Here is a 6,000-nt window from a genome sequence, read left to right on the forward strand (position 1 = left end):
ATATAGCTGTCCTCATATGAAAGGCAAAAGGGCATACGCTGCTTTTCTGACTATTTGACACTGTCGAATTTAGAAATCAAATGTTAATTTATATTTCTCTTTAGCTTGGGCTGCAGATATGGTAGGGGTTAAGAAGGATATGAGAGAGTTGTAAAGGTGTCATTATTTTCCTGTTTTCACCTTTTGAATGCTCTTGGCACACAGTCTTGTGCATTAACTTTATGGCTCTGGCTTTTTTTCTACTTCCTATGCAGTCTTTGTCTTCTTGCTTTTGCATATCTTTTACAATGCTTCATTCAGAAAAGTTGAAGAGCAGGTCGCTAGTTTTTCTTGGATGCTCCTAATGGAATAGGACACTAGGAGAGGGTTTTTTTTAAGTGCTTTCATTGTTATTAAACATCCAATAGCCTTTCTGTTTGAAGATGAGATATCATTTTGGTATGTGCTAGCTGCTGAAAACTACTTGTAAAGGCTTCAGTGTAACATCAAAAATGTATTTATAGCGAGGTGAATAGAATATAGTGCTGGAATATTAAGGAAGCTACCTCAAAAGCTAGTCTTTTTTTTTTTCTTTGTTGATATGTCTCTTTGATCTTTTTTTTAAACATCTTTATTGGAGTATAATTGCTTTACAATGGTGTGTTAGTTTCTGCTTTATAACAAAGTGAATCAGTTATACATATACATATGTTCCCATATCTCTTCCCTCTTGCGTCTCCCTCCCTCCCACCCTCCCTATCCCACCCCTCTAGGTGGTCACAAAGCACTGAGCTGATCTCCCAGTAATTCTTTCTTTAAAAGACCATTAAATTCAGTGCATTCAAAATAAAAATTTCAATGTGATTTTTTGAGGAACTTTCTGAATAACTCCAAAATTCATGTGAAGGAATAATGGACTCTAAGGAGTTGAATCAATCTTTAAAAAGAAAAATCAGAGGATTGCCTTACCAGTCACTGACATAATAAAATCACAGTAATAACACCAATGTGGTGTTGATGAGTACGTAGGCCAGTGGAGCAGAAGAGAGCCCAAAAGTTCATATGTGTTTAAAAAGTTACCACAAATCAATGAGGCAATGAAAGACTGTTTAATTGATAATCTTGGGAAAACTGGTTCACTTTATGGAGAATGATGAAATTTGGTAACAAAACATAAAAATTTGGACTCTAGATGGATTATTGACATAAACGTGAAAGAGAAAACTATAATGTTAGTAGATGGGAATGAAGGAGATATTTGTGTGCACTATGGGCAGGCAAAGAAAGGACTGTTAAAATGAAATTTTACCATTATAATTCATAAAGCAGAAAAATGACCCAATTAAATTAAAATTCATGATTTATGTTCAACAAAAGACACAATAGACAAAGATAAGTGACAGTGACAGTAGAAATAAATATATTCAATGTTTAAAACTGCACAAACGATTAGTCTCAGTAAATCAATAAGATAAAGACAGGAACCCCAATAGAAAAATGGTCAATGAATACAAACAAGCTATTAACAGAAGTGGAAACCTCAAAAGCTAGCAAGTATATGAAGAGATGCTCACACTCATTAGAAATGAGAGAAGTACAAATTAAAATGAAGAGCTATCACTTTAAATCTAATAGACTAGCAAAAATTAGGAGACTGGATAAGCCCATGTTGGTAAGGAAATAGGACTGTGGGAACTATACCAGATGCTCTGGTGCCTTGACTCACACCTTTCTGTCTCATCTCTGATTTTAGTCCTCCTGGTACAGTTCTATGAAGACTTGCATCTCATCTCATGCACATATCATGGGTGTCCACTTTCCATGCTGAGGTCTTCCAATGTTTGGACAGCTATAGAAGCTCACTATTCCCAAGGGTATGCACAGATTAGAAGTGCAGGGAGCATAGGGGCTTGCATAGCTCAGAAGTGCAGGAACCAGAGAAGGAGAGGCGGGGTTAACACCACCAGGAACAAACATTGACCAGTGAGTGTCATAAACTGACAAATGCTTCTACCTTACGTCTTTTTGTCAAACATATCCAGGAATTATTCTGTATACTTTCAGGTGTTCCTAAAATCTAGGACAAAATTGAGTCCTCTTTGTCCCCATCAGGGACTAACTCATTAATGCACACGTTATTGGCTTTCCTTCCTTCTCTGTCTCTGTCTCCCTAGTGGCTTATTCTGCTTTCTGAGATCACCTCCCCAATAAACCATCTGTACATAAATCCTTGTCTCATTCCTTTGGGGAAATTTAGCTAAGACATTCACCATCGTGTTCTGCTGGTAGGAATGTAATTGTGCAGCCCTCTATAGAGAAATCTGGCAATATTCATATAGGTACATTACATATATGTGTATCCTATGGCCCACCAATTCCTTTCCTAGATATATATTCCCAAATAATTATAATATAGCTCCATAAAGGGATATTTTCAAAGATATTTATTGAAAAATATTGTTATGGAGGAGAATAAGAGACAACCTAATCCTGACCACTGGTTAAATGTGGTCAGTGTACACTGGAGTATTTATTATGCAACAGTTAAAAGCATGCTTCAGATGTACATATAGCTACATGGATGGATCTTAAAAACACAATACTTGGTTCAAATAAATTAAAAACAGAATGATATAAGACAGTACCATTTACACAAATTGGAAAAACATGCACAAAGTAATACACGTTTTGCAAAACACTCATTCACTTATGCAGATATACATTTAACATACTAAAATACTTGCCTATGAGGTAGAAGGGAAAGGAAGTGGAGTATGAAGTTTAAAAAAGGGAAAATAAATAAGAAGGACTTCTCTGATCAATAATGATAATATGTTATGAATTAAGAAATAAGACTACAGTAACTGAAACTTCTTTACTTGAGGTTCAAACAAAGAAAAAAACATTTTTATATGCATACGTATTGCTTCATTTTCATCCTTAAATTATATGCTTGTACTACTTAGGGTTAGATTAATTCATTCCTCAGTCTTTCATTCCTTTATATATAAAATATTGAGTCTCTTACTATGTACCAGTGCTTTTCGAGGTACTTTTGATAAATCGATGAACCAAAAAATCAGTCTTTGCTCTCATTAAGCTTACATTCTAGTTGAGAGACCAGGCAACAACAAACACAAGTAATATATTTTTAATATAAATTTATTTATTTATTTATTTATTTATTTTTGGCTGCGTTGGGTCTTCGTTGCTGCATGAGGGCTTTCTCTAGTTGTGGCAAGGGGGGGCTACTCTTTGTTGCTGTGCGCAGGCTTCTCATTGCGGTGGCTTCTCTTGTTGCAGATCACGGGATGTAGGCGTGTGGGCTTCTGTAGTTGCAGCAGGCGGGCTCAGTAGTTGTGGTGCGCGGGCTCCAGAGCACAGGCTCAGTAGTTGTGGCGCACGGGCTTAGTTGCTCCATGGCATGTGGGATCTTCCTGGAGCAGGGCTTGAACCCGTGTCCCCTGCATTGGCAGACGGATTCTTATCCACTGCGCCACCAGGGAAGTCCAATACAAGTAACTTTTATGTTATGTTAGATTATTTTTATGGTACATTCGATGACTGTTAATGTTATGAGGAAAAATAGAGCAGAACAATGAGGGTAGGGATGTCAAATGGGGAATGGTTTACGATTTTAAACAACAGGGTAGGGCTCATGAAAAATTTAGTGTATTTTAATTCTTTTTCCACGATCTCTTCTATTTTAATGCCTATTATTTGGGTTGTATTTTTTTACATTATGTTTCATTTTGTTTAAGAATATTTTATATTTTCTTACTGATTGAAATTTTTATAAAGTTGATTCTGTAATTCAATGTTTCTAGTAACATTGTACTTTGTGTCATGTTATTACTGACTTAATTATGTTCATTCTGGAACATTCCTACCTCCATTTTCATATGAATCTGTTGCATTCAACAGATTCAACATTCAAAATTTCTTTTATGGATTCATGATTTATTTAAATTTTTTTTTATGGCTGTGTTGGCTCTTCGTTTCTGTGTGAGGGCTTTCTCTAGCTGCGGCAAGTGGGGGCCCCTCCTCATCGCGATGCGTGGGCCTCTCACTATCGTGGCCTCTCGTTGCGGAGCACCGGCTCCAGACGCGCAGGCTCAGTAATTGTGGCTCACGGGGCCAGCCGCTCCGCGGCATGCGGGATCTTCCCAGACCAGGGCTCGAACCCGTGTCCCCTGCATTGGCAGGCAGATTCTCGACCACTGCGCCACCAGGGAAGCCCGATTTATTTAAATTTTATTGGAAGCAAGAAACAGATGTTTTCTAAAAATTAATTGTGCTTACTCTAGTAAATAGTTTTTAAAGTGTTCTCTTTTTTCTTTATTTTTTCAGATTAAAAAATAAGATAAGAATTTATTAATGGCATCAGATCATTTTCAAATAATAAAAATACCCCTAAAAGCTGCCTTTTACATTTTTACATATTTTACATGTTTGCCATTGGCAAATATGAATACCGGTGTCTGGGGTTTGACAGTATTTTGAAGAATATACTCTTGCAAAATATAGATTTCAGTAGCAGACTTTTTTTTTAAAAAAAGGCAGTTACAACTGTACTAAGCAAAAAGCTTCTAACCTATAACATGAGATTTACCCTCTTAACAATTATTAAGTGTACAATACAGTATTGTTAACAGTAAACACAATGTACAATAGATCTATACAACTCTTTCATCTTGTGTGACTGAAACTTTGTACCCACTGAGCAGCAACTCTCCTTTTTCTCTTCTTCCCAGTCCCTAGAAACCACAATTCTACTTTCTGCTTCAATGAGTTTGAGTATTTAGGTAGCTCATTTGTATAAATGGAATCATGCAGTATTTGTCCTTCTATGACTAGCTTTTATCACTCAGGCTAAAGCCATCAAGGTTCATCCATTTTGCTGCATATGACAAGATTTCCTTCTTTTTTTATGGCTGAATAATATTTCATTGTATCATATACAGCTTTTTCTTTACCCATTCATCCTTTGATGGACATTTGGGTTGTTTCCATCTCCTGGTTATTGTGAATAATACTGCAATGAACATAGGAGTGCAGATATCTTCAAGATACTGATTTTATTTCCTTTGAATAAATACCCAGAAGTGGATCATATGGTAGTTCTATTTTTAATTTTTTGAGGAGCCTCCATACCTTTTTTAATAATAGTTGCATTACTTCCCATCAACAGTACATAAACACTCCAATTATTCCACATCCTCACAAACCTTGCTATTTTTTTATAATGGCCATCTTAACAGATATGAAGTGATATCTCATTTTGATTCTGATTTGCATTTCTCTGATGATTAGTTATGTTGAGCATCTTTTCATACACCTGTTGGCCATTTGTAGCAGTTATTTTTTTGCAGGGAGGGGAATGTCTATTCAAAAATGGGCTATTTGTTTTTGCCTTTTCACTCTGTTGATTGTTTCCTTTGTTCTCTACTTCTATTTAAATCTCATGTTCATCTTTTTCTTTGGCAGAATGTTTTCATAAGTCACATGCTGGTTTCACAAAGTAAGTGTTTATCTTTTAAATGGGGTAGGTCTATACTCAACTGGTCATTGACCCAAATCAGTGTATAAGGAGTTCCCTTGGATTCCCTCACTGTGTCTGAATACTATTGGACTTAATGACTCAGAAGTTTTGCAGGACACCTGGGTTGATGTATATTTATGTCACCAAATTAGTGATACTGAAGCCTGAGTGGGGAAGAATTTGGAGTTTGGGGCCTGTCTTTTCAGGGAAAATTTGTCTCTGCACACTTCCTCTTCACCATGTGATGAATTGCTATTCCTTGATTTAAAATTTTGTGTCTAGGGATTTCCCTGGTGGTCCAGCGGTTAAGACTCATGCTTCTAGTGCAGGGGATGCATGTTCAATCCTTGGTTGGGGAACTAAGATCCCACATGTTGTGCAGCGCAGCCAAAAAAAAATTATGTATTTTTCTCTGCTCTGCCTAAATTCTACTCCAGTTACATAATGTGGCTGAGTCAGGGTTTTTTCTTAGTTACTGT

This window comes from Mesoplodon densirostris, chromosome X (genome assembly GCF_025265405.1).
Source record: "Mesoplodon densirostris isolate mMesDen1 chromosome X, mMesDen1 primary haplotype, whole genome shotgun sequence".
NCBI lineage: Eukaryota > Metazoa > Chordata > Mammalia > Artiodactyla > Ziphiidae > Mesoplodon > Mesoplodon densirostris.